At 48.7% G+C, this 11829-nt stretch overlaps 1 long non-coding RNA gene across 1 annotated transcript; it reads right to left on the bottom strand.

Annotated features, from left to right (window-relative positions):
- Window positions 1-3292: 3292 nt before the first annotated feature.
- LOC112059929 (uncharacterized) lies at window positions 3293-11824 on the bottom strand. The gene is made up of 3 exons (XR_002889201.3): window positions 11729-11824; window positions 10811-10889; window positions 3293-3721 (listed from the first exon to the last, which is right to left on the bottom strand). It is a non-coding gene; the product is annotated as an uncharacterized LOC112059929 (long non-coding RNA).
- Between the last annotated feature and the right edge of the window lie 5 nt (window positions 11825-11829).

The following is an 11829-nucleotide window of genomic DNA, read 5'->3' as shown; positions in this document are numbered from 1 at the left end:
AGCTGAGTCTTCCCATACAGAACTGATTTTAGTGTCTGTGTCTGGGTGTGTCCCTACCTGTGTGTGTGCTGGAGGAGGCTTGAGGGCCTGGCTCAGCAGGACAGGGTAAGAGAGCCCAGGCTGGTGGAATAGGTGGGCTCAGTGGTACCCCAATACATCAGCTGGCACCCTGGAGTGGGGGGTAACCTGTCACAATATTACATCAATGAGGGAATCTCACTTAACTAGACAGCAAACACATCAGATAACATTAAAGAGTCTTGGGAAAGGCCGAATGGGCCAAGTTCTGACTCATAGCATACCTTGTGCTACCACAGCATTCTGGATGGATTCACCCTAGTTAAGGTTTCCGTCTCTGTCCTGCACCAGGTAGAGGGTGCACCAGGTAGAGGGTGTAGGCAACTTGAAATTAAACTAGGGCTCCATTCCAGAGCTTCTGTCAACAGCCTCCTCGGTGAGCCCTGTATCAGCAGTGATGATGGCTTTCTGGGACATTCTCCTTTTGGTACTAGCACTGCCCACATCTGTTGCAGGCCCAGTTACTTACTCCCCTCTCCCTTCCCCATTGATCATCAACCTCATCGAAATCTGCTGCTGTCAGTGGTCCTCAATTAACCAGCCAGGATGCATGAAATCAACAACAGCATATTTATCATTCACATGCCAGGCGTGGAGTACAAGCTGCTTCATGCTGACAGAGCTCTGTGGAGATACCTTGAGAAAAATTCATATCATAGTTCTGGATATATTCCCCATAGAACCCTACGTCATAAATCCAAAGCTTTCCCCATCAGAGCTGAAGCAGGTTGAAGGAGAACCAGTCATGCACAGGATCTTGGGCTTTGTAGATGGGGACCCAACTGAACTAGTTAGAAGAGGACCTAGATTTATTTGAATTGGTTCTGCTTCTCCACCTGTCCAGTTTCTAGCAGGGCTGTGGAGCGGAGCCCGGAGCTGGAGCGCGGAGCAGCTCCGGAGCAGTGGAGCTGCAGGTTTTTGCCTGGAGCTGGAGCCGAAGCACAGCTCCAAAGCCCTGATTTCTGCCCCAGGTCCTACTAAGATACAAGGGTGATGCGAACTATAGAATAAACTAAGCTAGACAGACAGACAAATTGGCATATTTTTTCTACTCAGATAAATGCTAGTGGTGAATTTGGCCCAACCTTTGCATAACACTGAAGGATCTGTTCTTGAGGAAACTCCCTAGTTCTTGATGAGTTTAATTGTACTGCATGTTTTATTTTTCAGGTGATATTTTGGGATTACCTCACTCTATCATTATGTTGTTTATACAAGCTGTGAAGATATGCCTTGCATGAAACTTGAGTCCTGCTAGAGCAAACCCAACTGCCTGTTTTATTTTAGTCTGTTTTCATCATCTAGAAATCAAAGGGACACTGTCAACTTTAAAATGATCACAACAATCCTCACAATCAGTATAACTGCACAAGACTGCAGAAAAAAATTTCCCCGTTTTTTCAGTCTGTTTATATTATGCATTTCACACCCCTTTGGGCAAATTTTTCAAATGCAGCCACTGATTTTGTGTTCCTCATTTTCTGCGTGTTCAATCTGAGGTGCCCTACTCAGCTTTTGAAAAGAAATGAAGATCCACGGTTGCAGTTGAAGTCAATGGGAGCTGCAGGTGCTCGGCACTGCTGAAAGTCAGGACGTATGCCCAAATTTTCAATGCGGGTGCTTAACGTTAGATTCTTAAATAAAAGGCATGTGGTATTGCTCTTGATGCACGTGAACTAAGAGGAAAGGAACCCTAGAGCTGTGAAATAAATGACCTATTTTAGTCTTCCCATAGTTCTGTAACTAATCTGTAGCCACATAGTACTTCATGGATGTGTGCAGCATATAAAAGCCACTTAGAACTCAAACTGATTAGAAATTTTCTCTGTGGACTGCCCTGGGTGGGGGACCTACGGCTTCCAGGGTCTCTGACTCCGGGACAGCCGCAACATGCGAACTGCCCCAGGGCCAAGGATCCCAGGGTTTACTGGGTCCACAGTTCCTGGGAAACCTCACCACATGGCTTCTGAATCAAGCAGGCTCCCAGCCACTGAGCTGGGACCCTCAGTGCCAGGAGCCTGGCAGTGCAGGGATGGGTTTTCAGGGTCCATGGCTCCTGGGCAGCCCCCCCCAGATGGACTGTGCCAGGTTGGAGAACCCAGGGCTTCCTGACTCCTGGGCCAGTCAGCATAGTGGGGCTGTCCTGGAGCTGCAACACTGAGAGGATGGCATCTACTGACAGAAACTAACATTCTTGTCAGCTTCACCAGTCCCGGGGAGCAGATTTTGTTTTGGAAGCACTATGTGTTGGTGTTTCTGAAACAAATATCCTTAGAGATTTCCAATTCATGAGAAATTTCAAAATATCAAAATTTCTTGTGAAATGTAAATCCTGAATTTCAGCCAGTTCTACTTAGAACCTTATAGCAACTGAAGGGATAGAACACAGTCCCTACAACTTGAGTTAAAGCGAGAAACTCTGATAGATGTACAGCAGTGGTCTCCAACCGTTTTACGCCCAAGATCACCTTTTGAATTTAAGGACAACCCAGGATCTCCTCCGCCCTTCCCCGAAGCCCCGCCCTGCTCACTCCATTTCCCCCCTCTCTCCATTGCTTGCTCTCCCCCATCCTCACTCACTTTCATCAGGCTGGGGCAGGGGGTTGGGGAGGGTGTGCAGGCTCTGGGATGGGGCCGAGGGATTCACAGTGTGGGAGGGGGCTCTGGGGTGAGCCTGGGGAAATGGGCTGGGGTGCAGGAGGGGGTGAGGAGTGCAAGCTCTGGGAGGGAGTTTGGGTGCAGGAGGAGGTATGGGGTGCTGACTCTGGGAGGGGGCTCAGGGCTGGGGCAGGGGCTTGGGGTGTAGGAGGGGGCATGAGGTGCTGGCTCCAGGAGGGGACAGGGGGTTGGGGTACAGGGTCCCGCCGGGCAGCACTTACCTCAGGTGGCTCCTGGTCAGTGGCGCAGCAGGGCTAAGGCAGGGTCCCTGCCTGCCCTGGCCCCACACTGCTCCTGGAAGGGGCCAACGTGCCCCTGTGGCCCCTGGGGGGGGGCACGTGGCTCCGCGCGCTTCCCCTCTCTGCAGCCACCACCCTCGTAGCTCCCATTGGCCACAGTTCCCTGTTCCTGGCTAATGGGAGCTGCTGGGGCGGTGCTTGCAGGCACAAGCAGCGCACAGAGATCCCTGCCTTCCTCCCTCCCCCAGGGCTGCAGGGGCGTGCTGGCCGCTTCCGGGAGTGGGGTGGGGCCAGGGCAGGCATTAGCTGCAGCCCTGCTGCACCGCCAGAGATTGCAATCAACTGGGAGAGTCTCCAGGATCGACCAGTTGATGGCAATCGACCGGCTGGTGACCACTGATGTACAGGGTCTATGACACTGGTTGAGCAGTTCTTATTCCATCCAGGACAGGACATTGGTACATATACACATGGGACAATGTATTTACTGGCATGAAATGAGCTGCCTAACACTGTATCTGAAACAAAACAAGGTGTAGGATTAAGAATGCTGGAGTCAAAATGCTTCTCCACATGAAATACATTCTGTACATGTTGGCTGAGTTTTATTGTGCTTACAAAATGTAACGTTACCTGTTGTGTTTTCCAGGTGGTTGCAGTTCACTTTGCTGATGATTTTAAGAGGTTTACCTCAGGCCCTGGCTGTCTTAAGATGAGAGCATTGTTGTTCATCAGCATGTTCTTGCCTGCAGAAGGGAGTGCACAGTCTAATTCCTTATTGCTGCAGTGAGAGGGTTAGCTGCAAACAGGTTTAAATCCTCCCCTTTGTGTAAGGAAGAAGTCAGACCTCTGGCTCCTTAGGCCCCTACCTTATTTCACTGCATCATTTCCTACTGTTGAAAGGACTGCTAGCAAGATGGAATAACCAGAGGACTTGGGCCCTGATTCTCAAAGGTATTCAGGTCCCTACATCCTAGGAGTTAGTTGCCTAAATATTTTGAGGATCTGGGCTTTGGCTTCCAGTTCTTCCATCCAACCAACGTAGAAACTTAAGGACCAGCTTCTAGGGCTTTCAGCCCCAGTGGGTTTAGGGCCTCCTGGGAATGACATCTTGGTTCTTAATAGCACTACCAAGTGCCTCCCCCAGCCGCCATCATCTCCACAACCTTGTAAAGCTGTGGAGAGGGAATTCATACTGATCAGGGTAGCAAGCTTTTACATTGCAGTCACTCTTAGATACTTATATGCCCTCTATTCCCATAGTATCTGAGTGCTGGACAATCTTCAATGTACTTAACCTCACAACACCCATGTGAGGTTTGAAAGCATTATCATCTTCATTTTACAGATAGGGTACCAAGGCAGAGATGCTAAGGGACTTGCCCAAGGTCACACCATGAGTCAGTGGCAAAGATGAGACTAGAATATAGGTCTCCCAAGTCGTAGGCTAGTTCCCTAATCTCTGTAACATCTCTCCTCAAATTCTGCTGCCTCAAAAAGGCTATTTAGACTAAAGCACCTTATCCTTGGGCTCCTCCCCTCTCTGCTTCCATTGGAACCGCCAAACCATGATATTTGTGTGCAGGTGGTTCTGACAGCTCAGAGGGAAAGGAGTATTGCTTCCATTTCAGTGATACCCCTCTGGCCTATTCCTGACTGCATTGGATCTCCACCACAATAAGAGATGGAAAGAATCATTTGAGCCATAGTCCTCCATGTGACAATCTTTTCATTCTCTCCCCCAGACCCCACTGCTGGATTTGAAATATCTACTGTAACTCTAAATAAAGTAGCAGTGGCCACCATTTGATCATCACTTCTGGCCTTAAGTCAATGACAGTCTTTCCACTGACTTCAATGGAATTTGGATCAGGTTCAGAATGCCAGATTTCTTCACTTCCATCTCAGAACAGAGGATTCCTTCAGCCAGGAGAAATTATCTCCAGATAGTGCAGTCCATCAGGGCCCCAGCTCTAGGCTGTCTCATTTGCAACTTGTTCATGAGGTGATGACATATGTTAGCAGGTGTGTTATCACTTGATAATACTGCACTGTTAATATACCTTCACCATTATTTAAGTTGCCACTCCTCACTGTTTGCCTACAGAATGGCTTACAGTAACTCAGAGAGCTCAGAATTCAAGATTTTTTTTATGCAGGGGTGGTCTGATTTCACAAGATAGTAGGAGGTCTTGTTTCCTAGGAAATACACGTATGAATAAACTGCAACAACAATGCCTCTAATTTTAACTTAATATCCAAAGGAGGAAAAAGACCAATGCTGTTACCTTACTGCTCCCTTCATCTCCTTTTCCTATTTTCACCAGATACTACAGTGATAAGAGCCTCTGAATACCTAGATTGGTAGGGCTTTCCTGTCACTTTAAGGCCCCTTTACACTTCAAGAGTGGCATAATGTGGCTTTAGTGTAAATGAGAATCAGGGCCATGGTCTTTGCACCTTCTCTGATGCTGGCCCCCGCTTTGGACCAGGCTCTCTTGATTTTGTCCATCTGGAATTCTCTCTCTTCTTTTAAATCCTCATTCAAAATCTATCACCCTCCCTTCTCAGTGTCAGGCCTGAGATATGGGTTGTCTGACCTGTTGATTAGAGCCAGAGCCCAGCCTAGTGATTCGAGGCAGAGGACAGAAGCCAAAGCCAGAGTCAGAAACCAGGAATTAAGCCAAGGGCCAGAGCTGGAGTTAATAGCCAGAGTCAGAAGCCAATAACCAGAACCAATGTCAGAGCCAGAGTCAGAAGCCAGGCAAGGGAGCTGGGCTGAGGGGATTGGTGCAGGACCAGAACAGGGCAGGAGCAGATTGGAGCAATACAGGAACAAGGCAAGCACAGAGTGATTGCAATTGCAAACATAAGCATTGAGCAGCCAGCAACCTACTGCTGCTGCTGAGCTTAAACGTTGACCTGTTGGCTCCATTCAGCCAGTTGGGTGGGCTGGCCAAGCAGTCAATCATGCAGCAGTCCATCTGGGTTCATTAACCTGCCTGAAGGCTGTACCAACTAGCCCTGGGGGCTCCTGATGCTGAACACCACAAAACCTTAATAAATTTCTCCTCACAACAGCTCTATTAGGTTGGGAAGTGCTGCTACCCCCATTTTTCACATCGGGAATTGAGGCATGAACAGACCAAGTTACTTGTCCAAGGTCTCACAGGGAGCAGAACCGGGATCTAAACCCAGAACTCCCAGATGCCTCTGTCCATCTCTTCAAGCAACTCCTGCTCCCTTCTTTTAATCACTAATGATCCCCACCTCCAGCCGCTCTCTTCTTTTTTAATAGTTGTCCAGTGTATTGTGTATTTGTCTTAGATTATAAACTCTTTGGAGCAAGAAATGTGTCTTAATCTGTTTGTAAAGCTGTGTGAATGTATGGTTCAATGTAAACATTTATTAAAAACAATTAAAAAGCTAAAATTGAGGAGGATTTTATTCAAAAGTGTCGGGTGTTGACAGCTATGGGAACCAATTGCCTCAAGATCAATTTTAATTTAAAGCTACCGTACCACAGCACTTTACTTGTGGCTTCACCCCTCTGGAAGAGTCCTACAGACTCTATCGAGAGTGGTTTAATTCTCTACTCATATTATCTGTCTGTCAATCTTAAATTTTGCTATAGCACCTGTCAACATAATATCTAAGTGCTACTCTAGGATGGTGACTGTTTTGGCTCTTGTCTGGAGAATAAGTAATCCCTCTAGAAAGCAACAGAGGGTCCTGTGGCCACAGGGCCCTCTGTTGCTTTTTACAGATTCAGACTAACATGGCTACCCCTCTGATACTTAATCCCTCTAGAGTTATTCATAATCCCTTCTTTCCTAATATTCATTCCCTCTTCCTACTGGCTCAACAGCAGCTGAGGTCCTTGAGATGCCATGGTGATGATAGATGGACTAGATGAGCTCCAAACAAGAGGAATGGGATTTGGGGAGCAGTTGTGTGGAATGCTGAGGATTGAAGGTTCCATGGCAATTGGGAATGACAGTTTGTGCGTTGTGTGCAGTGTTGTTGTACCTCTGTTGGTCCCAGGCTGTTAGAGAGTGTGGTGCACTGGATGAGGCACACCACATGTTGTGATAGGCATGTGACAGGGATCTTGAGAGGGGTGTTGTGGGGAGTGTTGATCACAATAGAAGTGGAGATATGTCTGCAGGTTTTGCAGCTGTTGTTCCGGCAGGGACTGGTGCTGGTTTGAATTGGTGTGTCCTGGTATGTGGGATGATGAGCTTGGAGAGACTGAGGTGTTGTTCGAAGGTGTATCTCATCCTAATTGCCCTAATAACAACCATGTGGGTGAAACCAGACAATCACTGTGCTCTCACATGAATACGATAAAAGACAAAAACACCATATCACCTGTGGGTGAACACTTTTCACAAAGTGATAACTCTATATCTGACCTATCAGTCCTCATCCTCAAAAGAAACCTGCACAACACTTTCAAAAGACAAGCTTGAGAGCTTAAATTTGTAACTTTGCTAGATACTAAAAATCATGGACTGAACAGAGACACTGGATTTATGGCTTATTACAACAATGTGTAACTCACTAACATCCTTGTTTTGTCCTATGACTATGGGGTATTAACAGGTCACTTCATCTTGAATGGTCCCTTAGGATATGTGCTAACTACTTATGCTAAACAATCTGTTCAATCTTGTATTTAGCAGTGACACTCTGAGTGAGTCCCGGTCTACACTACAGAGTTAGGTCGACCTAACTCTGTAAGCGTCTCCCCAAAATGTAGCTCCCACCGATATAACTTGCGCACTACACTGATTTAATAACTTCACCTCCATGAGAGGCATAGTGCTTAGGTTGATGTAGTTAGGTCAGTATAGGCACTGTGTTGCTTACATCGACTGTTGCTGCCCTTCAGAAGCCATCCCACAGTGCCCCACATTGACAGTCAAATCAGTGGAAGCACTCCTGGTGAGGACATGCACCGCTGACACAAGGAGCGTAGGGTGGACATGCAAAAGCAATTTAGTTACTGCAGTGGCTGTACATGGATGTAACTTAGGCCAACTTAATTTTGTAGTGTAGATTTGCCCTTAGTTTCCCAGACCTGAAGAAGAGCTCTGTGTAAGCTCAAAAGCATGTTTCTCTCACCAACAGAAGATGGTCCAATAAAAGATATTACCTCATCCATCTTGTCTATCTAAGTTTGTGCTTCATCAAAAGAGGAAGAGCGACCTAAGGGCCTGATTTTGTGTGCTGAGCTCCTACACTTAGAGAAGCCCATAGTGAGATATGGTCCCCAGAAGAGGGAGGCTTGCTGAGTGAGTGGTGACTGGGAACAATGCACCTGCTGGCTGTTCAGTGGAACTCAAGAACCTTATCAGAAAATTGTTGCAGCATCTGGTGCCACATGATCCACTGTCACAAGATTTTGCCTCCTCCCAAGGCAGCTGAATATCCTTCTCCATCCATGCAGAATAGCAAAAGTTTTTTTTCCCCTGCCTCACTGAGTCTGTCGCCAAGAACCCTACAGCAGTGAGACTTCATATCTTTAATTAGGGAGCATATGTTTCAGGGCAATAGGAGTTTGAGCTTTATAGCCACAAGGCCCAGAGTAGATTTGAAGCCCCGTTGAACTCTCCCCAGGAAGGGATGGTGATTAATTTATCATCAGTATCACTCTGGAGGACCATATCCTGGTTCTACTTGTTAACCCTTGTCTAAAGGTGAACTGACTAGTAATATTTCTGGGGTTTGCTAACCATTGCACAATGTGCAATGCTAATTTCCCTCTGAGCTAGTAGTGGCTGACTTAGTACCAACTGCGTCTCCCTGTTTACTTTTTAGTGCCTGCCAGTACATTAACTTGGGTTTCTGATGGCGCTGAGTAGGTCTTTGGAAATCAATATGTGATGCTGTAATCAGCCATTTTAGGGAAGCAAGGATACGTGCTGAAGCCAAACTGGGTGACGTCATGCACAATTAATATGTATTTCTAACTGTGTTGTTCCCCCTTGCTCTTTCCAACCTTCACTTTAAAATCCTTTTGTGAATCCAAATAGGTCATTCTCATTGGCTGACAGGGCACCTACAATCTGGGATTGGTTTAAGTATCTGTATATTCTTTGAACTGAGGTTCCAGCACCATCTCAGCTCCTAAGAGTATCCACGCTGAAAAGCAATTTTTGGCTTATTTAAGTAGAGTTTTCTCTGCATTTCAAGCTTTACTAGTTCTTTGTAACGTTAGGATTAGAGAGAAGGCTCGAGTCAGCACACAAATTGATTCCTGAAGAATGTATACTTATTGCATGGACTAATGGAAATCAGCAGGGAATTCTGGCAAAAACGACAGGGATTTCCCCCTCAAATCTGCACGATTTTTGCATCTGTGTTTGTATCTGTTTTTCTTGGCTCTTCTTTTCTTTTCCTGCCAGATATCATTATAAAGATTCAACAAAGATGGGCAATTAAAAATAAAAATAGACATAATATATCATACAAATAATTAGAATCATATATTTGCATGATGTGGCAATAGCTTTGGGATACACTGCAGAGCTGTGTGACAAAATGCATTTGAACTCATCCTGCAAACATGCATGTGAGTAAATTAACGCACGTGATGAGCCCCACTGATGTTACTACTTGGGTGTGTGAGGTTAAACGTGTGGGAAAGCATTCACCAGTCAGAACAGGGGTCAGCAAACTATGGCCCACGGGCCACATCCGGCCCGTCAGACCATTTAATCTGGTCCTCAGTTCCCGCCAGGGAGCGGGGTCGGGAGTTTACCCTGCTTTGGTGCTCCAGCCGGGGAGCAGGGTTAGGGGCTTGCCCCGCTCCGCACAGCTCCCAGGAAGCAGCTGGTATGAGCCCCCTCCAGTTCCTACGTAGTACAGGGAGGCGTGGCCCCGCGGCTCTGCGAGCTGCCCCGTTTGCAGACTCTGCCCCCGCAATTCCCGACCAATAGGAGCTGCAGGGGTGGGGCCTGTGGATGGGGCAGCACGCAGAGCCGCCTGGCTGCGCCTCGGAGCCAGAGGAGGGACATGCTTCTAGGAGCTGCTTGCGGTAAGCACCACCTGGATCCTACACCCCTGAGCCCCCCCCCCATGTCCCAACCCCCTGCCACAGCCCTGATTCCCCTTCCACCCTCCGAACCCCTCGATCCCAGCCCAGAGCCCCCTCTTGTACCCCAAGCCCCTCATCCCCAGCCCCACCTCTGAGCCCGCACCCCCAGCCAGAGCCCTCATCCCCCCATGCTCCAACAGCCTGCCCATCCCTGATCCCCCTCCCGCCCTCTGAACCCATTGGTCCCAATTCGCAGCCCCCTCCTGCCCCCCAAAACCCTCATCCCTAGCCCCACCCCAGAGCCCGTACCCCCAGCCAGAGCCCTCCCACCCCTCCTCTGTACCTCAATCCCCTACCCCAGCCCTGATCCCCCTCCCGCCCTCCGAACCCCTCGGTCCCAGCCTGGAGCCCCGTCCTTCACCCCAAACCCCTCATCCCCAGCCCCACCCAGAGCCCTCAGACCCCCCGCACCCCAACCCGGAGCTCCCTCCCGCACCCTGAACGCCTCATTTTGGCCCCACCCCAGAGCCTGCACCCCCAGCTGGAGCCCTCGCCCCCTCCTGCATCCCAACCCCCAATTTCGTTAGCATTCATGGCCCATCATACAATTTCCATACCCAGATGTGACCCTCAGGCCAAAAAGTTTGCCCACCCCTGAGTCAGAACCTTCTTTATTAAACTGAATAAGTAAACTTTGTACACAGGGAGAAATCCTGTTCCCATTGAAGGCAGTAGCAAACTCCCATTGACGTCAGTGGGGTCAGAATTTCACCCATAAAATTCATACTTATACCTTAAGGTCTGGTCCCAAAGCCGTTATTAGTGTGAGTACCTGCCCATCCTGCCTTTACTTTGAATTGACCAGCTGACTCCTGCAAGATAAGTTAAGGCCTATAATTATCATTTATAATAACATCCTTTATTAAGCAATAATATCACAATTGTACACTAACAGCCGTGAACACGGCAGCCTCACTATTGTAAGTTGTGCTTTAGACCATAACTGCAGAATTCAGTGTGCTGCAGTACGGGTGTGAAAAGCCGAGAGTGGGTTAGTTCGAGGGAGTCAGCTGGTTTCCCATCTATTTTATTCATCTGATTAAGATCGTAAATTTCTCAGGCTAGGTCTACACTACCCCCCTGAATCGGCGGGTAGAAATTGCTCTCTCGGGGATCGAATTAGCGCGTCTCGTCGGGACGCGACAATCGATCCCCGAATAGACGCTCTTACTCCACCAGCGGAGGTGGGAGTAAGCACCGTCGACGGGGAGCCGCAGAGGTCGATTTTGCCGCCGTCCTCACAGCGGGGTAAGTCGGCTGCGATACGTCGAATTCAGCTACGCTATTCCCGTAGCTGAATTTGCATATCTTAAATCGACCCCCCCCCCCTAGTGAAGACCTGCCCTCAGGGAAGGATCCCTGCCTTTTTCCATGGCAGTCAAAGCCCTGCGTCTTCACATATGGCAGTGACAAGCTCAGTATTGACGCCACCGTGGATGGGGTAGGCGGCACCTCCCGCGCAGAGGACCGGGAGCTTTGGGATCCAGTTTTCAAACAGCGAACCAAGCGCCGGACAATCACCCGAAGCCGATTAGGCATTGGCCGTTCCCTGGGGCTGGAAAGGAGCTGCGGGCTGCCCCGAGGATTTTTGGAGGGGGGTGGGCAGAGGATCTTCGCCAGAGAAATGCCCGCTTGGAAGGGGGGAGCGCACCTTGCATCTTTGCAATTCTCCCCACGGGGCGGGTGCAGGGAGGCGGAGAACGGCCGCGGGCTGCTCTTGGCGCAGCGAGTGCGCACAGAAGGGGGGTGTGT

Source organism: Chrysemys picta, chromosome 1, assembly GCF_011386835.1.
Source record: "Chrysemys picta bellii isolate R12L10 chromosome 1, ASM1138683v2, whole genome shotgun sequence".
Lineage (NCBI taxonomy): Eukaryota > Metazoa > Chordata > Testudines > Emydidae > Chrysemys > Chrysemys picta.
Note: the sequence above shows the minus strand (reverse complement) of the source record. Positions and strands in the feature narration are given on the sequence as shown.